The sequence below is a fragment of the Castor canadensis genome, chromosome 3, assembly GCF_047511655.1.
Source record: "Castor canadensis chromosome 3, mCasCan1.hap1v2, whole genome shotgun sequence".
Lineage (NCBI taxonomy): Eukaryota > Metazoa > Chordata > Mammalia > Rodentia > Castoridae > Castor > Castor canadensis.
Window position 1 is genome coordinate 172,049,931 of NC_133388.1, and position 26,375 is coordinate 172,076,305.

Here is a 26,375-nt window from a genome sequence, read left to right on the forward strand (position 1 = left end):
CTTGAGCCATGCCCCCAGTCCTTTATTGCCTTGATTATTTTAAAGGTAGAGTTTCTCTCTTTTTGGCATAGGACTTGTCTCAGACTATAAACTTCCTATCTATGCCTTCTGTGTAGATGGGATTATGGGTATGTACCACCATGCCAAGCTTTATAGCTCATTTTATCCCCAATTTAAGTTATCACCAAGTAAAGAAATAAAGAAAGAAGAACTAATATGACTCTGTTACTTCGTTTGTTTAATATCATGGTTCAGTCTTTTTACTAAATCAAAAAAATTGTAAATATCATGTGCTACTAAATTCTATGATTTTCTATATTCAAAATATATTTTGATGAAAGCTAAGAGAATAACAATGCATAATTGTTTTGAATAATTGTAAGACTTTCCTAAAATATATCACGTTGAACAGTAAATTTTTAAAAATAATGTGCTAAGGGAGTAGTGAGGTATGGTAACCCCAACAATTCATCAAAGAGATTGACTGTGAACTACATCTGATTTCCTACCAACTGAATATAATATAATTAATTGGTTGCAGTGCTACAGATATGAGATTAAGAGCAATGCAATATAAACATAAAGGATCGCTTTTATTGAGTAATCCTAATCTTCTGTGGCTTCTTCTCACTCTGTTTAGTGTGTGAACAAGATATTTTCTGTTGAATCAAACTAACAAAGAGAGTGATTGAGCATTTAAACTCTAAGGACTGTTCTTGGAGGGCATTAAACAGTGCTTCAAGATTCTTAATGACTTCAGTGGAAATGGCATAATTTTATTTCCTTGTTTGAAAACTGGCTTTTTAAAAAATGCTTACCATCAGCCAATATATGCATTAAGAAGGACAGAATCCAATCTTAGTTGTTGCAATTTTTATTCCAGTGCCATGGTATAATATCTGTGATTTTACAACATGTGATCTAGGTTTGATTATAGCATTAGTGTATTTTATGTTACTTTTCTAAAATCAGTATATTTAACTCAAACCTTATTCAAAATGAAATGAAACAGTAAAATATTATTAGATTCTAAATGGCATTTTAAATTTATTTAAAATGTAGATTCACTATATGTGAAGTCATTTCATTAACCAAGAAACATACAGAATGATTTTGAAAATGTCAGATAATTAAATCTTACTATTGAAATCTGACTTATCATTTTTTCCAGACTGTAAACTCTTGTGTTGCATTGGCATCAATTTGGAATTATCTGATGTAGTGCTAATTTTCCTTTGTGACAGCATTTTTATGTTATTTATCATAAAAAATGAAGGACATTAACACTATAGTTAATTGGAGGTAGTCATATGGAAGCATTAAAGTCTTGTCAGCCTGAGCTCAAATTCCCCTTCATTAAGATCCAATAAAATGCTCTCAAGACAATAAACTGATTATGAGGACCTAACGATACAAGTAAATGTACTTCAGAAAATGAACAACAATGACAGAAAACATAAAGCTCTAAAACACTGAACAAAACATTTACAAGTTAGATATACTTTATCTGCTTCCAGTAGCTTTATTAAAAATAATGAAAAATTAAAATAAATTACCTATAAGTGAGAAATGTCAGTGGTAGTAAATTGTCAAAGTCAAAACTGACACGTTCAAGCCAAACCCCTCTCTAAACCATTTTGCATTTTCACTTGTTATAAGTGAGCACTGCTGACACGGTTTGCTTTATTCCTTCAAATTGTCTTCCATATATACATATATATGCCATTTATACACATATTATATATATAGTTGTTCTTCTGAACCAAGGTATCCCAAGTTATAAGTAAAGTCTCACTTCTGCTACTAGATAGATTCTTTCAGCAATTATGGAGTTCCATGTTTACAATTATCCTTGTTGAAAATAAAACAAATTTTTTAAATTGCACTATATAAAGCTATATGACTATATTTAAATCTAAAACTGAATGATTTAGAAGTTATGTTTTACTTTTGTTTTTACACATTTTATAATGTTTCAGAAACTGACATATTTTTATTTCTGAGTAGGTGAATATAAATAGAATGCAGGTTTATAGAAGTAAAACTTGAGGTTAAAAATTATGCATTTTTGCTTGTTTTTATGTATTGTGACCATACATTCCATCAATGATTTTGTTAAAGTTTAGGTCCCTTGAGAGTGACTGAGAACACAAGACTGGAAAGATGAGCAATCATAGTTGCTCCAGAACAGAAGATTGGCCTTAGAGCAGGGGCTGGGGAGCCAGGCCATTCTTTTAAACAGGAAGAAAGAACAATTAGAAAGATAATGATTCCATCAGTTATACAGACAGATTTATTAGCGGAAGCTCATATGTTCTTGAGTGATTGTTGCCATTTTCCTAATAAATTATGAAAGAAAACTGTTAGCTTATTTGGGTAGAAGAGGAAAATGGAGTGTGAAAAAGCTAAAGCTTTAGAATAAAGTATGAAAACAGTGATCCTAAAGATTGGAAAAAAAGGATTTCAGTTGTGGCAAGCCATAAAATAGTTGACCAGAAGATATCCCTGCCAAATATCTGGAATTTGTAAATGCTGCCTATTTTGGAAAAAGAGGAAATTAAGTGAAAGATTTTGAGATTACCTGGAATTATCTGGATGGTTCCTCAATGTCATGGTAGGTGTCCTAAGAGAGAAGGAAAAGGAAACAACACAGAACTACACAGGAAAAGTCAATATGAGAGGGAGAGAACGGAGTGATACAGCCACAAAGAAAAATGTTGAGATAGTCTGCAGAAACTGGAAGAGGCATGGAATTGATTCTTCATGTAGATTCCAGAGGTAAGGCGGCCCTGATGGATGTAGGACATTTTGAATGAACAACTCCCATAGAATAAATTACTTGATGGAAGAAAGGATAGGTACTTGCTCTCAATCATGGCTGCAGTGTTTCCAGAGGAGCATAGGTGAAAGATGACTAAATAGATAGATAGATGATAGAGATAGATAGATAGGCAGAGCAATTTTATGTTTTGTTTCTTTTCTTTTCCTCTTTCTTTTTGTTTGGCAAGAGTTTTGTTATAGTAAAAGACTAAACCAAAATCTAAACAGGGAACAAAGCAAAAGTGGATAATAATGGATATAAATTTTAAGATAGAGATATTGAATTTCTTAATAAAATTAAGTATTTTTTTTATGGAGAGCTATAGTAAGAAAGGTGTAAGGAAAGAAGTTAGAATATTTACAGAGAAGTTCAAGGTAGAAATTTCACAGGAAATGAAATCATTAGTGATGATAAAGACTGTCATTTCTTATGTGGCTGAGGTAGCATGATAGCAAAATAATTGGAAGTGGGTTGGTGAAGAAAACAGATACTAAAGATTTAATATGAGTCATTCTCACCTTAGGTTCATAACATGTATTTGGTGATACAGCTTTCACTGACTTGACAATTTTGAATTGAAATTTGATATCTTTAATCTGTAATGGATAGTTTCTTGTTTTTGACTTTTAAAAACAAATCTTCCTTGCATTATTTCCCTTTTTTTGCATTAATTCATTCCCCCTTATTTGTGCAACCATACTCTGATGTCACTATGGGAAAACTGTTCTCTATGAACTTTCTCATGGCATTAAGGTAAAGCTGACTTTATTACCCTTTCCCCAACCTAGAAATATACCTGCTTATGGGGCTAAGCAATCAATACTTTCTGTTCTCCTTGTCGTGTTACTGAGTCTATGATGGACAGAAGACACAAGTCAAGAAAATAAGTTCAATTTAGCTCTTGTATTTAGGTATAAAAGGAATAGGTGAATTGTTTTCAATTTGAAATAAATCTGGACAGTAAATTTCTCATAGACCTCTTGTAACCACATGAGAGGAAGTACCTAAGGATGGAGTGTCATGAAACAATGGAATGAAAGCAGAAAATGGAGGAAACCAAGCATCTCCTGATAAGTAATTTAAATTCCAAATTGATGTTTTTCAGATTTCTTAATTATTTCACTGTTTAGAGAGACAAAAATAAATTAATTTCTTTGAATTAATCTAGTTAGAATAGTATTGTTATTTTTCTTTGTGATATGCAACAGAAACACACTTCAGATGCTTATTGTTACTCTCTTAGGCTACCATGTCAGTTTTTCTGGTAATGTTATTTTAAGAGGATAAATTTGTAAGTTAGTGCTTCAAGTTCTCATGATGTACAGAATTTCTACCATGACTATGTTCACAAATGATAGTCAATGAAAAATAATAAACCACTGAGAAAAGACATACCATACTTAGGATAACAAACATTGGCTATTTTGATAGACAGCAGTTCAGCTATATCAAATTGTGCATTAATTGTTGTACTATGTGGCTACAAATCTTAATTTCCCGAAACTGATGGTTCATCTTTCCTCAGAATGGACTTACATGTTACATTGATTTGATGCATTGAAGACTTACAAATTACAAATAACACCATTCATGGAAGTACATTTTAAGTAAACTAATTTTTTAAATTGTTGATGAATCACATCTTTGTATCTTGCATAGGTTACAATCTTCTTTGGTAATTTCTTTTTAAAAAATTTACTCTTTTCAATTAGCATACATTAATATATGAGAGGAAATCTTTGCAATAATTCCATACATATATCCAGTGCACCTTGAACAAGTTCTCTTCCTCCATTATATTTTCATTCCACCTCCCACCTCCCTTCCTTTTCAAGCAGTGTTTGGTGAGTTTCATTATGCTGCCTTCATATGCATATGTATTATACTTCAATCCTATTCACCCATTAGCATCTTTTCCTTCCCTCCTTCTCCCTTCTACTGATCCCTTTGTGTAGACAGTCCCCCATATATATTCATGTCCCATTATTATCATCATCAGTATCATTTTAAGTCTAGCTTCCACAAATGTGTGACAAGAAGTGATATTTGGCTTTCTGAGCTTTGCTGAACTTTCTCAGCATGATAATCTCCAGTTCCATCCATTTTACTGCAATGATACAATTTCATTTTTCTTTATGGTTGAGTAATACAAATCAATATATCATCTACATATGTCTATATATCTATTTCTGTATGTCTCATATTTTCTTTATCCATTCAACAGTGTTGTGTGACTCTCCTAAATACACACCGACAACCTCCTGATTGTTTACAGCTCTGTAAGATAATATCAAATGCCAGTCTCTGTTACATTTTTCCTAGTAGCATATTCCATAGCTTCTTAGGAAATCTTTTAAAGAGGATTTTGTTTCAGAAAAATATATCTGTTCTACTTCTTCATGCAGCAATTTGCAGTAATATGCTCAAAAAGTATTTATTCATTGACTTGAACTGCATTATCAGCATTAAAGGCAATTATATAATATAAAATAAATCTATAAGATATATTAATGAAAGAAAATTATCAATTTAGAAAGATATACATCAACATAAAGGACTAATGGGACTGTGTCTCAAAACTTGTGTGACGTTGTTCATAAAGTCATTACAAGAAAGTCTAGAATGAATTTGCTATGTTTCCATATCTGTGTCAATGCAATTATAAGTCTGACTCATAGGCAGTGTGTAGAAGTTCTAGTTACCCTGATGAATTTAAAAAGTACTTTTTGTGGGGTAATGACAACAGCAGAAACAGTGGAAATATTGCTGATCTGTTATTATCAGGCAGCATTAATATTCATCCATATTTTTGAGATCACACTACAACAACAGAGAGAATTCATTATTCATTTGCCATCAAGATGTTATGAAAGTAAACTTTTAGCACTCTAAGCTAATTTAACAGCAAGACAGTCAGAGGACCAGCTAAAATTCTCCCTCTTCACTAACATGCAAAAGAGTAGGGTAGTGTATTTCCTAAAAATTGTTACTGTTTACAAACTATTAAAGGTTTTGTTCCCCTTTCATTTCTATAATAGCTTCATTAAATTAACCTGAGATAACTTTAAGAATAAACTTAATTTTCTTTTTATCCAAGATGGTGACTAGGGTACAGAAGCAGACAGCATGAGCTCTGTGACTCCAAAACCTCCCTGAGACACTGGAGACACACTTGGCAGAAATAAAGCAGCAAGGCAAACCAAACATTTGACACCCTGAACCCCTAGCCTGTGGAAAGCTTTTCCACACCACATTACACTGAGAAAACACTAGATGCCGGCTCCAAATCTGCTTGGGAGATATTCAGCAGACCAACAGGTGAGTACCATGTGTCACATTGTGTTCCCCCAGCCACCCCTAGGATAAACCTGCATAGCCCCTTGGGCAGATTAACCCCCACCCTGCAAAAAAAAAAAACAAAAAACTGAACAATGAGAAGCAACTACAAACTAACACACAGCAGAGGGGCAGAGCTGCTGAAAGCACACCAGACAAGGGGGAGGAGCAAGGAGCTGATCTACAGAAGAACTTTAAGGAAACAAAGGCTGGAAAGGCAGAAAGGCCGACAGCAGGCCGGTGATAAGCCGCTGCCTGAAATAGAGCTGGTAGCAGTCCACAAAACTCATCTCCTGATCCCATGAGCAGCATCCAAAGTCAAACAACACTGCAAAATTGAAAAATAATTGGCAAACCATCACAACATGCTAACAGCAGGGGACTGTCACTGACCTTGCCCCAGAGAAAGGGGGCAAGGCAAAGAAACAAGCTCCCAGTAAAAAGGACAGAGAAAACCTTACTCCAAAGCAGAACAGCTGGTGGGCTACAGTGCTGATTCCAGAACCTGAGGACAACATACAAACTTAAACTGCCACACCCCACTGAGGGAGGAGCTGACCAAGCAGCTGCCTCTGAAAGACAGAAGAAAAAAAAACCCTACCTAACCACCTGACAAGACTAGGACAGAGCTTCTGCTTAAATACCACCATCAAGATTGGATGCTGGAGGAGTAACACCAGAACTTAAAATAAGACTGAAATTCTATCATTCCTGAACCTGGAATTTTTGTTTGTTTGTCTGTTGTTCTGTTTCTTTTTTGTTTCTGTTTGGTCAGCTCTCGGTGTTGATTTCTTTGGGCTTTTTTGTTGTTGTTAGTATTACTATTGTGAATTAGCAAAAACTAAATTACATCCAGACCAGGGACAGAAATAACACACACACTTAGCTACAAATCCAATACAACCCCTAAACAAAATTAAACCAAGGGAAAGAAAGCAGGTGATTAGAACCACCAACTAGCCTAACAAGAACATAGTTGCACAGTAACAAGTGGAGCAATGGGAAGATGAAAAAGGGTTAGACACTATTCTACCCCAAAAAATAATTTAATGAAGGATTCAAAGGGAAATGAAGAAAACGGATACCCAGTTCTGGACTCCAACAAAACAAAGAGATAAAAGGCCCAACGAATTGAATGTTGCCCACAAGAACACTCTCAAGAAATCCTGCAAGTAATCACTGAGAATTTCATGGAGATGTTACTAGACAAGGTCAACCAAATTGAACAAGAGATACTCAAGAAATTTTAAGACACCAAAAATAAAGAAAAAGAAAAGACACAGACACAAATAAATGAACTCGTATGAGCCCTAAATAAACACCAAAGTGAAACAGAGAACACTATAGAGAGACAAATGAATTAAAGACAAAAATAGATAATATTAAAGAGGAAGTGACCCATGATATGGAAAACTCAGAAAAAAGAATGAAACAGCAATGCAAAACACAATGGAAGGACATTCCAGCAGACTAGAACAAGCAGAAGACAAAATATCAGAACCTGAAGATAAAATGGAAATTAAAGGAAAAACTGAAGTGCTATTAGTCAAACAACTGAAAACCTTTGAAAGGTATGTGCAAGAAGTCACCAACTCCATCAAAAGACCAAACCTGAGAATCATGGGCATTGAAGAAGGAGAAGACGTGCAAGCAAAAGGGATTTATAATATATTCAACAAAATAATAGAAAATTTCCCAAACCTAGAGAAAGCTATGCCCATTTAGAAACAAATAATATACAAAGGTAAACTCATCAAATCAAAGTAGATTTCTCAACGGAAAACCTTAAAAGCAAGAAGGGCATGGAGTGAGGTCTTCCAGGCACTGAACAAAAACAACTTCAACCCTAGAATACTCTACCCAGCAAAACTATCATTCAAACTATGGAGCAATAAAAGTCTTCCACGATAAACAGAAACTAAAACAATACATGACCATCAAGCCACCACTACAAAAGATTCTTCAAGGAATTCTGCACACAGAAAATGAAAGCAAAGAAAACACTGAGAGCACAGGCAATATCAAACCATAGGAGAAGAAAAGACAAGGAATCAGACAGTAACATAAATTCAGCTGTACACAATCAAACCCTTAAACAACAGAAACAACTAAATGATAGGAATCACCACATACCTATCAATATTAACAATGAATGTTAACCTACTTAACTCTCCCATCAAAAGAAACCATCTGGGAAAATGGATTAAAAAGGAAGGTCCAACAATCTGATGCTTACAGGAGACCAATCTCATTGACAGAAAGAACCACTGGCTTAGGGTGAAAGGCTGTAAGAAGATTTACCAAGCCAATGGCCCCCCCAAAACAGGCAGGGGTAGCAGTACTTATCTTGGACAAAGTAGACTTCAAACTTGCATTGATCACATGAGATAAAGAAGGATACTCCGTACTAATGAAAAGGGAAATACACCAAAAGGAAATACCAATTATCAACCTATATGCACCCAATGTCAGTGCACCCAATTTCATCAGAAATACTCCAAAGGCCCTAAAAGCATATATAGACTCTGACACAGAGGAAGTGGAAGACCTTAGTACACTCCTATTACCAATAGATAAGTCATCCAAACAAAAAATCAATAAAGAAATTCTAGAACTAAATCACACCATAGATCAAATGGACCTAGCTAATGTCTACAGAATATTTCATCCAACTTCTGCACAATATACATTCTTTTCACCAGCTGATGGAACTTTTTCCACAATTGATCATATCTTAGAGCACAAAGCAGGCCTCAGCAAATATAAGAAAATAGAAATAATCCCATGCATTCTATCTGATCACAATACATTAAAAATAGAACTCAACAACAAAAACAGCAGTAGAAAATATGCAAACAATTGGAAGCTGACAAACACATTGCTCAATGATAAATGGGTCATTGATGAAATAAAAGAGGAAATTGAAAGGTTCCAGGAAGTTAATGAAAATGAAAACATGACCTACCAGAACCTCTGGGACATAGCAAAGGTAGTCCTAAGAGGAAAGTTTATAGTCATCAGTGCATATATTAAAAGGACAGAAAGATCTCAAATCAATGACCTAATGTTACATCTCAAACTCCTAGAAAAACAAGAACAAACAAAACCCAAAACAAGCAAAGAGAGAAATAATTAATGAAATATAAACAAAACCATACAAAGAATCAGTGAAACAAAAAGATGGTTCTTTGAAAAAATAAACAGTATTGACAGATCCCTGGCAAACCTGACTACAATGAGGAGAGGAAAAACCCAAATCAGTAAAATCAGAAAAGCAAAAGAGGAGATAACAAAAACACCATGGAAATCCAGAGAATCATCAGAGACTACCTTGAGAATAAATATTCCAATAAATTTGAAAATCTTGAAGAAATGGACAGATTTCTAGACACTTAAGACCAAACAAAATTGAACCAAGAGGATATTAATCACCTGAATAGATCTATAACACAAAATAAAATTGAAGCAGCAATAAAGAGTCTACCAAAAAATAAACGTCCAGGACCTGAAGGATTCTCATCTGAATTCTATCAGACCTTTAAAGAAGATCTAACACCAACCCTCCTTAAACTTTTCCACAAAATAGAAAGGAAAAGAACACTGCCAAACTCAGTCTATGAATCAAGTATTATTCTCATCCCAAAACCAGAAAAAAACAACTCAAAAAAGGAGAACTATAGACCAATCTCCTTAATGAACATTGATGCAAAAATCCTCAACAAAATAATGGCAAACCAAATCCAACAGCGTATCTGAAAGATCATTCACCACTACCAAGTTGGCTTCATCCCAGGGATGCAGGGAGTAGTTCAACAGATGCAAGTCTATAAATGTAATACAGCACATTAACAGAAGCAAAGACAAAAACCACTTGATCATCTCAATAGATGCAGAAAAAGCCTTTGATAAGATCCAACACCACTTCATGATAAAAGCTCTAAGAAAACTAGGAATAGAAGGAAAGTACTTCAACATTGTAAAGGCTATATATGACAAACCTATAGCCAATATCATACTTAATGAAGAAAAACTGAAACCATTTCCCCTAAAATCAAGAATGAGACAGGGGTACCCACTATCTCCACTCCTATTCAACATAGTCCTGGAATTCCTAGCCAGAGCAATAAGGACAGAAGAAGAAATAAAAGGATTACAAATAGGTAAAGAAACTCAGTCATGAAGATGAATGAAATCTTATCATTTGCAAGTAAATAAATGGAACTGGAGAACATTATCCTGAGCTAGGTTAGCCAGGCTCAGAAGACCAAAAATTGTATGTTTTCCCTCATATGCAGACTTTAGATCTAGGGACACTTGAAATATCTGATGTCCCTACTGTAGAGGAGCTAATACAGTAACCTTAAAGCGACAGAGGTCAATATGGGAAGGTGATCAGGAAGTAGTGAAGAGGTCAGGTAGAGATGAATCAATTCGAGTTGTAATACACATGTGCATGGAAGCAATGTTAAGAATCTCTCTATAGCTACCCTTATCTCAACTAGCAAAAACACTATATTCTTCTTATTATTGCTTATGTCTACTGTTCAACAAAATTGGAGAAAAGGACAGAACAGGTCCTGCCTGGAAGCAAGGGAGATAGGGGAAAGAAAAAGGGAGTGGGGAACAGGAGGGAGAAATGACCCAAATAATGTATTCCCATATGAATAAAAAAGTAGACTTCATTCTAATATACTCATTTTAGATATCTTGTGTGTCAAACAATAATAATTCCACAAATTATTTTTAATTTAATCTTTGTTTAAGATAGAAATATTTAAGTCTATAATGTCTGTTGATCAAGACATAATAAAATTCATCAGTATAACTTAATATATAATAAAAAGAACTACCGCATTTTATCTTATAACAGGCTAAATGCATATTAAAAGAACATCCAATTTATTTCAACCCAATCATGATCAATCAAAGACTAGGATTTTTTTAAAATGTATTTTCAAAACATCCAATTATTTTATATTAGCATCTTTATTTAGGAATGTATTTAACTTTGAAATTTTATCAAATAGCTCTCTATAACTGTTATGCCTCCACTCCTCTTCTGAGATAATCGAAGTCACCATAATAAGCAATTTAATGCCTTAATAATTCAATAAGTTTTTCTCTATCAATAAGTGACTGCCTTCTTCTCTATCAATAAGTGACTGTCTTCTTCCTTATTCAACAACAATGTAAATTTAAAAATAAATAAACTCATCATTCCACAATGACTATGTTGTTAAATCTGGTTCATATTTCTGTTTTGGCTAAATAAATTAGAGTTTGAATACATCAGTTTGTCAAATAAGCATTTCTTAGTTACTTTTAAAATCAACATGGTGTATAGATACCACATTTTCTTTATCCATTCGTCAGTGCTGGGGCATCTTGGCTGTTTCCATAACTTGGCTATTGTGAATAGTGCCGCAATAAACATGGATGTGCAGGTGCCTCTGGAGTATACACAATGGAATTTTATGCAGCCATGAAGAAGAACGAAATGTTATCATTCGCTGGTAAATGGATGGAATTGGAGAACATCATTCTGAGTGAGGTTAGCCTGGCCCAAAAGACCAAAAATCGTATGTTCTCCCTCATATGTGGACATTAGATCAAGGGCAAACACAACAAGGGGATTGGACTATGAGCACATGATAAAAGCGAGAGCACACAAGGGAGGGGTGAGGATAGGTAAGACACCTAAAAAACTAGCTAGCATTTGTTGCCCTTAACGCAGAGAAACTAAAGCAGATACCTTAAAAGCAACTGAGGCCAATAGGAAAAGGGGAACAGGTACTAGAGAAAAGGTTAGATCAAAAAGAATTAACCTAGAAGGTAACACACACTCACAGGAAATCAATGTGAGTCAATGCCCTGTATAGCTATCCTTATCTCAACCAGCAAAACCCCTTGTTCCTTCCTATTATTGCTTATACTCTCTCTACAACAAAATTAGAGATAAGGGCAAAATAGTTTCTGCTGGGTATTGAGGGGGGGGAGCGGGAGGGGGTGGAGTGGGTGGTAAGGGAGGGGGTGGGGGCAGGGGGGAGAAATGAACCAAGCCTTGTATGCACATATGAATAATAAAAAATAAATAAATAAATAAATAAAAATAAATAAATAAAATCAACATGGGACTGGAGGTGTGGTTCAGGTGGTAGATTGGTTGTCTAACATGCATAAGGCCCTGGGTTCAAGCAATCCCCAGAATCTCCAAAAAAAAAATTAATTAAAAGTAAGCCAGTTGCCAGAGGCTCACACCTATAGTTCTAGCTACTCAAGAGGCAGAAATCAGTAGGATTGAGGTTCGAAGTTAGCCTAGGCAAACAGTTTGTGAGACCCATCACAATCCATCCCAGAAAAAGGGCTGTTTCAGTGGCTCAAGGTGTAGTCCCTGAGTTCAAGCCCCAGTACCAAAAATAAAATTAAATAAATAAATAAAATAAAATGAACATGAAGTAGAAAATATTATTTGTATAATATCAGTAAAATTAGAAATTAGAACATAGCATTTATTAATGTAAATTATATAAATAAAAATACAAATTGATTGTGCAAAAATGAGTTGAGCAACTTTAGGAAGAAAGACTAGAGACAAAAAGGTAAGGAATTTGTAAATTATAAGGTTACTGAAGTAGCAAAAAACCTTTTATGAATACAATCAATTACTTTTTTGCAAACATTATATTTTGAAAGAGCTTTTAGCCACATGATCATGAGATCATGCGAGTTCTATTGAAAGAGCAAGAAAGCTCCAGAGAACAACCAGTGAGAGAGACATTGTGACAAAAGAACACTATTGACTTTAAGCAATAGTAATAAAAGGCTAATCTCAGTATGAAACTAACACTTTCCTTTGACTTTGGGCAAAACATTAATGTTTGTGTTGAGATTTGCACATGTGAAATGCAGATAATAATTATACCTCAGAGGAGTGCTGTGAGGCTTAATTAATTTCTCCAGAATGCTATGGGCATGAGAAAATGCTTGCAGCCTGGGCATTTCATCACTATTACTCCTCCAGGAATTTTCTTCTGAGTTTGCCTGGAGAAGCTACAAGGAGTAATGCCAAATTACTGAACCCCCAGAAGGAGCTAGAAATACCTTGTACTAAACAGTAAAACAGATGAATGAAAAGCTAGACCTTAGGAAGAAACCTTAAATGAAAAAGTGGGTCATTTGGGGATGGTAGAAGGGAGCAAATGAATTAACATTGTAATTTGTAGTTTAAAAATGTGTATAACTGAGAGAAAGAAAGAGTAAGACAAAGCAGGAGGTCAAAAGGAAAGAGAGAACTGTTTTAAATAAAGAAAAGGACATAAGAATCAAATGTAGGGGAGGGCAGGTGGATGGATCTAGTGTGGGTTTAAATTCATCCTTAAATCCTAGTAAATCAAAAAATAATTCAGAAGGTTATAAAGTATTAGTGTTAAGAGCTGTCCAATCTCTTCAAACTCAAAAAGAAAGGTTTCTGCAGCAAAATTAAGATGGGTATTCAGACATCAATTTTTGTGATTTATTTATCGCAGAGGAATGATAGAATACTGATTCTTTTAATCTGCTGAATTCAGAAGGTATATGTGATGGTATATCGAAAACATTGCTAGGTAAAGAAACAAGAAGGGTGTTTAGCAGATAGGAAGTGCTGTACAAATTTTTAAGAACTGCTATTTATTTAGTAAGGGACAGTAGTTCACTTCTATAATATCAGCTGCTCAGGAGAGGGGAGTCAGGAAGGTCATTATTCCATGCTAGTCTGGACAAACGTTTGGACATCCATCTTAACCAACTGAAAGCTAGGTGTGGTGGCTTGTGCCTATGGTCCAAACTATCCAGGATACATAGATAGGAAGATCATGATATAGGTAGCTCAGGCGTAAGTGGGAAAACCTACCTTGAAAATAACTAAAGCAAAAGGTCTGGGAGTGTGGCTCATGTGGTAGGGAGCCTGCCTAGCAAGTGTAAAGACCTGAGTTCAAACCCCAATACTGCCAAAAAAGAAAAAAATAATTACTAATTTTCAAATTATTAATGATGCATGGGCTTCATGTTATACTTATTTCTTCCTGTGCTATTTTTGTATCAAATATTTTATGATTACATTATTAAATGTAAATGCTTGACACTTTAAGAGTAATCCTAAACCATGGTTTAAATGATTATGAAATTTTCTTAATAATTTTGTAACTTAGAACACATTATCCTACAGAATTGATATTATATACTGAAGATTGTTTATTGCAGAGGACATAGCTTTTTGTAAATGTGGGTGACAGAAAATAATTCATTCATCAGATATATATTGAGCAGCTATTTTGTACTAGTCCTTTGAAAGACACTGTAACAGGAAAAAGGAATAACAAATTTCAGTCTATCTCAGTTTACCACCTAGTCAAGAGAATTCAGACACAAAAATATTAAAATAGTATATTGCCAACAAGGAAAAATGCTAAGTGCTTTGAGATTAATTAGGTTATAGTTGTATTTGCAATGACAATTTATTAGAGAAAACCTTTAATAAAATATTTCTTTAAAACATATTCACTTATTTACAACTTTGTAAGCAAAAGACTGCAGAGAGAAAGGTTTCTACATTTCTAAAAATAAAGGAAGAGCTTGTTGGACAATCCTTTACTTATTTGAGTCTAGTTTTTAAAATACAGAAACAACACAAGAATTTAAAAAAAATATTCAAAGGATTGTTATGAGAGGAAAGTAGTGTTCAATCCTGATGAAATGATTGAGTGAAACAGTGGGAATAAAAATTATGTGTATGTATGTAAAGATCCTAATTACCAATCTAGCTTGTTCTACATCTGGCTAGATATGAGCTGAAGTTTATCAGATGGTGATTACTTAATGACAAATGTAAATCTAAACAAAAAACAAAAGAAAATTCCTAGAAAAGTCAAAAAAGCATAAACATGAGTGAGACAGAAAGTTACATAGAGATTTGACCTTTAAACAGATCTGCAAACAATTTGTCTATATTTAATCCAATGGTGGGAATAGAGCATGGCTGAAGTGGTAGAGCACTTGCTTAGTGAGTGTGAGGCCCTGAGAAACACACAACACACACACACACACACACACACACACACACACATTAAATAAAAAGTTTAAAAAAGAAAAAAAATAAAAGAAAGAAAATACAAAGATAAGTGACACAATTCTTGCTGAGGAGACGCTTATGTTGAGATGAAAGAGGGGACTCATAAACCAGTACTTGCTAAAAAGTGAAGTTTGCTGAGAAGTACTCACAACTTGAGATCAACTCTCTCCTTTAATGAAAAGTCTGGATCTTTTGGGTTTTGGGTCAATGCCATTTTAGGGAAATACACATTCCAGGCACAGTTTCTCCAACATTGACTGCTGTCACAATTTTACCTCATGGGGAAATCTACCAAAAATAACATAATACTTTTCACTGTTTTATTGATTTATCATCCATCCTTGAACAGGAATCTGTTATGGGCTATGCTGTATGAATTTAGTGTAAATCCTCACTCATGCATTAGCATAATCAACATCTAAAATTTTTAATTACATATCTATGGATCAGGTTAGTCAGAAAAGAGAAACCATGCATACGTTTTAAGTTTTATGAAAAGTGAGCTGTGCTCAAGTTCTATTCTGTGTAAATTATACTTAATAGCCTAATTCATGCTTAGATTCCATCCAGCCGATGGATTAGCACCTAAGCCTACTGTACACATAGAGTGGATGGGCTCATTGCTGCTACAGGATGAAGTAAATGTTGACCTTATTGTCACTGATTAACTTTCATCAGACTCAACATTTTCCCTCATATCCTTAAAAACTCTATTTATACTGCTAATAGAATTAGCTTTCCAGATTGAAGTCTGATTATAGGTTTTCTTCAAAAATACCTTTTTAGTTACTGCTCTTATTTAAAGAGCCTTTCCTATGTTATCCAGGTAGAACTCACAATCTGACTTGTCTGCTTTTACTAACCTTGTTGGCACACCACGGGTGCTGATGCTCTCCTCACAGTCAACAGTCCACAGTTCTCCTGAAATACCATATTCTCCTTTGTGTATTCTTTGTGTGAATTTGCTAGGCCAATGGTATGATTTTCCCATTTCCTTGTTCGGCAAATGACCCCTCATGTCTCAGGATTCCATTGGTCTATGAAGTCAGCCAAGCTTTTCCAGATGAATAAGTCCATTTTGATGTTCTTTGGTGTTCTCTTTGCGATTCTAAAGTTTTTGTTAAATCTATAATGTAGAAATTCCTTGTTTATGTATTCCTTTTGCTTGCTGAACTATAAGATAGAAACTGTCTTCTTTCATTTTATATTTCTAGTGCAGAGCTGAGCTATAAAAAACTTGAATAAATGAGTGAATGAATGGCTGGAGGGCTGGCTGGATGGATGGATGGATAGATGGATGGATTTTTGTTAGGGAAGAGCAGGACGTACGTCCAAACCTGTTCCTCTGAAAGAAATTGGAATTTTTCATCTAATAGACTCAGAGACATACTTGAACCAGTTTTGTGAAATTTTATTGCTTTGCTATTTTAATTGTTGTTTTCTCTTTAAAATATTTGGAAAGTTCTTCAATTTTATTAACATTTACCTCTATTAGTCACTTTTAGGAAAAATGAGACAAACTTCATTGAGACTAAAATCTTTCTGATGATAAGAGTTGAGGTAAGGCAGAAATAATAAGAGAGGCATCAATTGGCTTTCAATAAGCAGCACAACTTGCTTGAAGGGAAGGAATGGGGAAATGTAGATAAAATAAAACAATGTGTATAACAGAGCATATTATCTCTGGAAACTTTCAAGAACTTGACAGAATACCAATTTAGTAATAGGTGGAGTATCAAGCATTTTAATTAGCAGTATTTCAGTTTTCTACTACTCTAGATGATGTTTGGAGTGATCTAAATTAGTTTCATCTCTTTAATTTAAGGCTTTAATTTTTTGGTAAAAATGTTAACTTTGCAGAAAGGTAATATTTTGATTACTTATTGTTATTTTCTATTTTATAGTACAATAGCTAAAAGCAGATTTTCCTGAAAGGCAGAGAATGAAGCTGTCTGGCACAGAAATTTTAAAGGGAAAAGTAATACCTTGGGTTATTATAAGTCTTGGTTTGCCCTAGGGTTTCAGCTTATGCCTACTGGGTCACCGAAGTTTTTAATAGCATCCCATATCAAAAGTGTCCTGATTTGAACAATAAATCATATTGTCACCTTTACAATGAGAAAAAAGAAAAATGTTTGTGATGAGATTATATTAAAGATGCTTGATGTGCTAAAAACAGACATTCTGACAGCTAACTAACCCTGATTCCTAAGGACTAATACCTGCAATTCTAAAGGAAGCTTTACCTACACTTGTCCATTTATGCAATTCAGGAATGCAGTGACTATGAAGAAAAATGTTTTGTAACCTTTCCAAGTAATGATTTTATGAATCTGTTGCTGTAGCTTACATTTCTATCCATGGCATTCTATATTGCAAATTAAAACACTTATTGTCTGAAGTAGACTATTTATTAATGTAAATCATTGCCTCAATGCAGCTCCTATTATTAGAACTATGATTACATTCTGATGATAGTCTGATTGATAGCTCAGTAAAAAATAATCTTGATCAGTAATGAACATGTAAGTGTACAGTTATATGACCTGACCTTGGTTTATAAATTGTGGTGTCATTGTTTCAGAAGAAAGGAGGGGAGCAAATTAGCCCAAGCATTTATTAATATGCTTATATGGCAGCCTGATGGCTTTTTGTGGAAGCAGAAAGTCAAATAATATTTTAAATGACTAAATACCCATTTTATAAAATTTGGATCTTAAAGATTAATCATCTCAAAGAAATGGAATATAAAAAAAAGATGCCCATGTTTCATCCAATTATTCAAGGAAGTTCTTCATTTGTACAACAACCACAAAACAAAAAAATTTGTAATATGAGATTATTTACTACTGAACTAACTACTTATACAGTTAATATTACATAAACAGTACAATAAACTTAACCTTAACAAATAGTTCCTTTAGTGAAAATCTTTTTGCAAATGAAACTTTGAAAATCTTGCAAAAGAAAGATATGGTAGGGATTCCAGAAAAGGAACACTTAAATTTCACAGATTTGACTCAGAAAAAAAAACAGAAATCCTTTAATATTTTTTGCAAAAATGGCTCTTGGTATGCTCACCTTATACAAGTCAAATGTGAGGCGAAGGTTGTTGTTTTTCAGTTAACAGAACTTTGTTAAAAATGCCCAGAAGAACAACAAGCACTTGACTTATGTGTTTGTTTAAGAACTTGTACCACTGCAATTGATGCCAAAATTTTCTCTAAAATTAATGGCAATAAATTGATTTTAATATTTGAATTTTTTTATTTTCTAGATAAAGTAATGTGTAGTTCTTTTCATACAGCAGTTATTGCAGAATTTTGGATAGTTTTAAGTGGATTCAGCCGAACGGATTTTTTTCTAATGGCAATTTTCTTCAAGTGTGAAGGCTTCTGATAATTGCTTAATACACTGCTTGATTATAGAGTAATTGAATATATATCTAGCTAAATTTTTTTTGCTGTACTGGGGTTTGAACATATGGCCTCACATTTGCTAGGGAGGCACTCTTAATACTTGAGCCACTCCATCAGCCCTGATTATCTACCCAAAAATACTTTTTTTTTTTCCCAAAGGAAAAACAGGTTAATTCACTTTTTTTGTATAAAAACCCTATACGGGAACCACAGCTGGAGTCTGGTTCCCCTGCACAGAGAGTCTAGTATGGGTTTTTGTGACGGTCAGTGAATTCCTGATAGGTAGAGTTGATGAACTTGGTTTCTTTCCAGGGTCTTTGAGATGGCATCAAATGTGGCCTTGGGGACAGTTGCCCAGAGTCACAGTTGCAGCCTCTAGTTGAAGTTCAACAGGCATGAATACCAGCTGTCAATACCTACTTTTTGGGCACTGGAGCTGAAACATCGACAGTGCCTCTGAGGGCAGGGATGAGGTGCATCAGCACAGAATCGCAGCAGCCTGTCACCTTGCATGGGAACGTGTGGGGCTTACCAATCTTGTTCCCCAGTAACCTCTCACACAGGGACAGTGGAGAACTTGCCCAAGATGATGGCCCCTTGGATGGAGGTGGCTGCCTTCCTGGAGAGCTTAAACGTGATCGTTGTAGTCACCAAGTGACTACAAATACCTTAAACATGGTTTGTTGAAGAGTGAGGGTCTGCATCTTTTGTAACAGCATGATCTTCAAAACCTCATCTTTGGGATGCCCCAGTAAAAAGCCAATAATCTCAGACTTCTTGATGAGCAGGGAAAAAGACAGATCTCCTCTAAGGACTTCATCTTCGTGTCTTTGACCAAGTGGCCCAGCTTAGTGCCAGGGATCCATGCTTTATCTTTAGCCTTGCTTCACGAGCCCTATAGCCTCAGCACAGGCTAAGAGCACCCGGGGACCTTCACCTGGGAGGCTTCCCTTATTAAGGCCTCAGAGCCTCCTGGCTTTTTTGCTGCATCATTGTCATCTGCCATTTGCTGTTTTCCTGAGAAATCTAAAAACACTTTCATGTCACAGATTGGCAATAGTTCAAGAACAGACAAAAATTCAGAAAAATGTTTACAAGTAATATAAAATTATTTATGTTTTAAAATTTTTCATTGGAAAGGTGAATAATGTTAAGGAAGTATGGAATTTCAAATTAAAATTTCCACTGTTCTAATAGCTTATGTTTTCTTTAGCATTCCTAAATAATTTCCTGCTGTTTCTTATTCTTCCATAATGCTTAATTTTCTGTAGCAATTTCTGTGAAAACTGCATTTGACTTCAAATTTGTTTTTTCCTCCATTCCATTGCAATCATTTATGAATATTGGCCAAATACTTTATTAAGGTCTTAAACCTGGAGCACACTGCATTGTCCACTTTGTTCTTTGCTATTTCCACATGTCAATTGCCAGTACACTCTCAATTCAATGCATCTGGTAAAATTCCTTTGTTTATGCAGGAAGAAATTTTGTGACACGATGGGAAAATTTCAATTTGGCATTTTAACATTGATTCCACTAAGTTCTATGTGACATCAAAAAAGTCTCTTAATGTCTCTGGATATCAAATTTTGATATTTAAAGTAGGAAGAATGTAGGTGACAACTGTGTTCTACTACTGATTCTATGCACATCACTAAAATTATGCCACACTTGTAATCGTAAAAGAGCAGAAAAACGCATGCAGAAGAAACCAGTTGTGAACAGCACTATTATGTGTAGGATGTTGCTGTTTGCAACTTCTTTTCTCAGAATAGAAATGTATGTTTGTTCTGAATGTTTGAACAGCAAATGTTAAACTATCTAATTTCAAAATGTGTTTTGTACTTTTCACCGTATTTGTAATCTCCCCTGAAGTGTGGTCATGAATACTCCATTAAACATGCAAGTTATTACCTGTCATAAGGAAATGGATACCACAAGAGCTTAATGAGAAGAAGTGCAATGTGAATCTTATTCAGCATTCTTGCTATTGTTGGTATCAATGTCCACAGAGAATATCTTAGAAGTGTTATCAGAAACTGAGAATTTGGGCATTTCCAAAATAGCTATAAACAAATATTTCAATTTTTAAAATTATAATCTCATGGCATTCAATAGAATTTGCTCATGGCATGCCATTATGAACTAAAAATAAAAATATGTTAAAAAACCTGTTTTTACCTATTCTATTTCCATATCTAATATGTGGTTTCCTTAGTAATTTTTAACCATTTTTTGATGAAGATAGAAAACATTTTTTCTTCATGATATAAAGCTTTAGTCTTTTCTGCTTTGCTTTTTCACTTAAATATTACATTCTGAAAACCATTCCTGTCTCTTCATGTTGGCTTCATCATCCTTTTTAATACATGAAACATGGAAAATTCAAAGATAAATGAAACATAACATATTGAAATGAGTCACAGAAGCAATGTACTTTGTTAAAATTCAAAAAGGAGGATTTACATGCTTTTCCTGAGGAAAACTGGTTGAAATTCATAGAGCAGTGATATCTGAACTGAATTAGGAAAGTGGGGGTTAACCTGGTAAAAAGTCTGTTGGAACACATGGTAGGCAGAATGACAGTATCTATAAAATTTTTAGGCAAAATATTGCCGCAGAGAAGAATGTATGTGAAGCACCTCACACACAGGGCTATTCCAGTTTGTTTGTTAAATATAGCTAAAGTAGGACAACAGGATAAAAGATGGTGAATATGGTGGGTACATCAGTATGGTAGGCAATAGGAGGTAATGTAGAGAGAACATCAGGCTATGAAGGTGGAAAAGTGTGATTGGTATAGGTTGACAGGAAAAGTTTGTATTTGGTGCATTTTACAGCATGGATTTATGATGAAATAGATAAAGCCATAATGATAAATGGGCTTTCCCAGCAAAAAGACACATAATAAAGGACAGGGCTGAGGTGAACATCTCTTAAAAAAGAAAGATGAGGAGTTAGAGAAAGAGATAGCATGTCTAAACAGGCAGAAAATGATGATTTTGTAAGAAATCATTGCTAAGACCAATGTCATGAAGCTTTTCTCCTGTGTCCTTACAGGAATTTTGCAGTTTCTCGACTTCAATTTAAGTCGTTCATTCATGCTGACTTGATTTGTATGTATGGTATATGGTGAGGGTTCGAGTCTATCTTTTTTCATGTAGATGTCCAGCTTTTTCAACTCCATTTCTTGAAGAAACTATCCTCTTTCCATTGTGTCCATTTTGTATTGTTGGCAATCTATTTAACATCAATTCATCATTTACTTGTGGAATATCTTTTGTACTCTCTGCTGTGTTCGATTGCTTGACATGTATGTTTTTAGCACCACAATTTCTTAACAGGTAACAAAAGCAAAAATAAGCAAGTGACATTGCATTAAGAAAAGACAAAAAAAAAAAAAAAACCTTTTGCTCTACAAAGGTAATAACCCATAGAGTAAAAAGGTAACCTATGGAATTGAAGAAAATATTTGTCAACCCTATATTTAATAGGATTGGATTTAGATTAATATCCAAATAACTAAGGAATTCCTACAACTAAAAAACAAGAAACATACACACACAAAACAGATGGACAAAGAACTTTAAAAGACTGCTGCAAAGAAGACTCCTAAGTGGCCAGCAAATATATGGGATGATGCTTAACATCACTAATCATTAGAAGGTGTAAATCAGAACCACAAAGAGATCATCTTATTTCTGCTATAAAACCCTAACAAAAGAACCACAAAAAGGATAATGAGTGTTTCTGAGGATATGTTGAAGTTAGAGTCCCAGTACAATGTTGATAGGAAAGTAGAGTGGTACAACCACCATGAAAATCAGTATGTAGGTTCTTCCAGAAATTACTATATGATTCAGCCATCCCTCTCCTGGCTTTTCATTCCAACAAATTTAAATCAGAAGTAAATAACAGTATACTGTGTTATCCTACATTATTACATTCAGACTGCTATAAACTGGTTAACTAATAAACAAAATAAATTTGTTTCTCTCAATTCTTGAGTTTAGAAAGGCCTACATTTTGGTACATAGTGCCTTCTTGCTGGGTCTTCATGTAGAAGGAAAGATGGATGAGCTCTTTTTGAGGACTCTTTCTCACATTTCTATTTTAATTGACAGATAATATGGCAAAAATATTTATGGAGTAAATTGTGATATTTTAATACAATGTATATCACTTTATGGCAATTGGTATATAAGAACCTCAGACATTTGTCATCTCTGTTTTGGAAACATTCAAAATCTTCTCTTAATTGAATTAACTGACTGTTACCACTTTCTTTTCCACCTCTATCTATTCCAGACACATCTCCCACAACAAACACAAGCAAATAATGGTATAGAATTGATACTCTGCTGTGATATTGAACACTAGAAGTTATTTTTCATATCCAACTGAATCCCATACCTGTTAGCCATCCGCTGTTCATCATTCCATTCTCCACATTCTTCCCAGGCTCTGGCAACCACTTTTTTGTTCACAACTTCTTTGAGCTCAACATTTTAGCTTCCATCTATAAATAAGGATGTATCACACTTTTTTGTGCCTTAAGGCCTCTTTTATAAGGGCACTGATCTCAGTTATGAGAGATCTACCATCAAGACTGTCCCTCTCAATACCATCGCTGTGGCAGAGTACTTTTGTATATAATTTTTTGAGGGGGTGCAAACTTTAAGACTATAGCAGGAACATTAAAAAATTTGTTAAGATGGAAGATATAATGTTATGTATTCTTATCATAATAAAAACACAGAAAGGTAATTTGTTAGGCAATATACAGAGGGCACTAATTGTTGATCCCAAGTTGAATAGATGAAAGAATGATAATGGAAGTAGCTACAGAAAAATATTAAAGATGTATGTGAAATAAGAGAAATCTGATGAAAGGTGGTCTCAGAGCAAATGAAGAACAATGAACTCAACAGACTTGATGAAAACAGGAATAACTCTTCAAGGAGATAGGAAGAAAAAGTCTTTCAGATGATGTACACTATTTTTCCTGGGAAGATGAGGATATGAGACAGACTGTGCTTCTATTTTCCATATCCAGCCTCTCTGTGCTCACCTCTCACTATGAACACATAAAAGTTTATGTAAAAATAATTGAGAAGGCACTTGAATTTCTGGTAAATTTTATCAATTTTAAAATACCAGGTTAATAACATCTGTTGAAACTATTTCTGCATAGGCTTATATATAAGTTGTCAAACCATAGTCTCCTATATGATATTCAAAATTAGTGTTTGTTTTTCCATTATCAGCAGAGTCCAGAAATCTTTGATATGCTATTCTTGAAGTAAATTAAAATTTCTACTTTTAATATCTGTGACTAAGTTATAAGATTAGAGTTCACTCCTTGTACCTCATGGAAAGATTAGAATGTTCTTTTTTCCATGAGAGTGTAGTCTGTACCATGTGTTGAAAATAACAGTTCAGGTATCATATGTTAGGAAATACACATTCTTTTTTTACATTCATTTGGATGAGTTATACTCTAGAGATTTAATAAGTGAGATAAATTATTTCAGAATCAAATGCAAGCAGAGTTATTTTATCTTACTATGCTCAAGGTAAGAGAATAGAAACATGACCCATATTCTAGTCTCAAGGATTAAAAAACTATTTTATAGTTGATCCTGTTATTTTATTGCTATTCATCATTGTTATACAAAACTGATTCAATTGCATGGAAATGAAGATGACTAATTACTTAGTAAGATTGATAGTATTTTCCTATAGACATGAACAGATGGACCTGTGTAATGAATGTATGCCCTGTATACTTAATCATACGGGCCTCACTCAGAAAAGTCTTATTTTGGTTAGGTTTACTGAATTTTGATGCTATCTTGAAATTCTTCATAATTTTGAACTTGGGATCTGATGTTTTCATTTTGCACTGGACCCTACAAATTATGCAGATGGTGCTGGTGGATTTAAAGCATACTTAGTATACTCTTACATGAGCGTGTGCACATGTGCATGTATTTAGGAGTGAGTGTGTGCTCATTTTTAAGAAGGGTTGAAAGAATAAAAATGACAATGAAAATAATGGCAAACCAAATATTATAAAAGTAATAAAGCTTACAGTAGAAAATAGTTTAAAATAATTTCTTCATATTACAAAAGATATTGTGAAGAAAGTAAAGCTTAAACTCCCTCTTTCTCACAAACACACACACATATATATGTGTATATATATATATATGTGTATATATATATATATATGCAAGAATGAATAATAATTCTCAAAGAGTAGTGACCTGAAGATGTGGATTTTTCAAATGATTATTAGTTTTAGTTAACAGAAAGAACATGTTAGTATTAATGAAGAATCATTCCTTTTCATTTGTAAGTAAAACTATGTGTTGAGTCAATTTTCAACAAGGAAAAAGATGCCATAACAAATCAATCATTGGGATTAACATTTTTTGGTTATGTACTTTTTAACAAAAACTGCAAATAATATTTTTGGAAATACCAGAATGGATACTATTTTGATTTTAATGTATTGTGTGGTTTTCTTCTGTTGAGTTCTTTCAAAAAGATGAAATCATACAGGCTTTTTAGTAATGTAAAAGATCCTTTAACATTTATAATGTCAATCAGGGCTTTTGCCAGATGATTTTGGCTCACATCTATAATACTCGTTTCTCAGGAGGCAGAGATCAGGAGGATCACAGATCAGGGCAACCTAAGCAAAAAGTTCATGTGAACCCATTTCAACTGAAATAGTTGGGCTTGGTGGCGCATACCTGTTATCACAGCTATAGTGAGAAGCATAAAGTGGGGAATCATGGTCTAAGCTGACCTGGGCAAAAAGTGAGATGGGGGTATGGCTCAAGTAGTAGAGTGCCTACCTAGCAAGTTCAAGGCCCTAAAATCAAACCACAGTACTGCAAATATAGATAAATAAATAAATGTAAGTACATTTTTTAAATGTGCTTATTTAAAGGTAAAATGCCTTTGCCACATACTTTTCTTTCAAAATGCTTGTACCATAGAAATAAAATCACTGTGATAAACATTTTGTTCAATTTTGTATACCTCATGAAATGTGTCAATCAAGCAAAACAATTGTCTGTTCCTTGTGCCAGTATATTTTATTTAAAACAATGGATTAAAGTACATAAGACAAGTAAACAAATTTTGTATAACTGCCTGGTAAAATCATTTCCTGATAAGAACTTAAATCTATGAAATGATCTGTTAGGCAATGTTACTATTATATACAGTGTACTAAACTTAATCTTTACAAAAAGGCTGTCAAATATATAAGAGGAGAGAATTAAAAAGAAATGGACACATAAAAAATTTCCCAGCTATATTTGTGGAAATTTCAGAATGGTAAACATACTGTAACAGTATTCACAACATGGAGAGCTCTGTTTCTTTTTCTCTTCTTTTCTTTTTGATTTTTTAAGTTAGGATGTATTTGTTGTACAGGGGAGATTCAATTCCAGATAGGCTGATGGAGTACATTGGTTAGATCACCGGCTGTCTGGCCCACTCAACCTCCCGGCCCACTTAAGCAGATTTCTTTGCTCTACTTCATGTAAGTGTGTAAGTCCATCAACCATATTCCCTCACTTTAATCTCCTTCACTCACCTCCCACAAGTATTACCCTCACAAGCAATGCCCCTGTTTTACAGTCCTGTCTCTCTTCATTAATACTGCAGCTGA

At 34.2% G+C, this 26,375-nt stretch overlaps 1 protein-coding gene across 6 annotated transcripts in view; it reads right to left on the minus strand.

Annotated features, from left to right (window-relative positions):
• Csmd3 (CUB and Sushi multiple domains 3) overlaps positions 1–26,375 on the minus strand; it is a 1,205,819-nt gene that overhangs the window by 463,961 nt on the left and 715,483 nt on the right. The gene's annotated exons all lie outside the window — the stretch shown is intronic.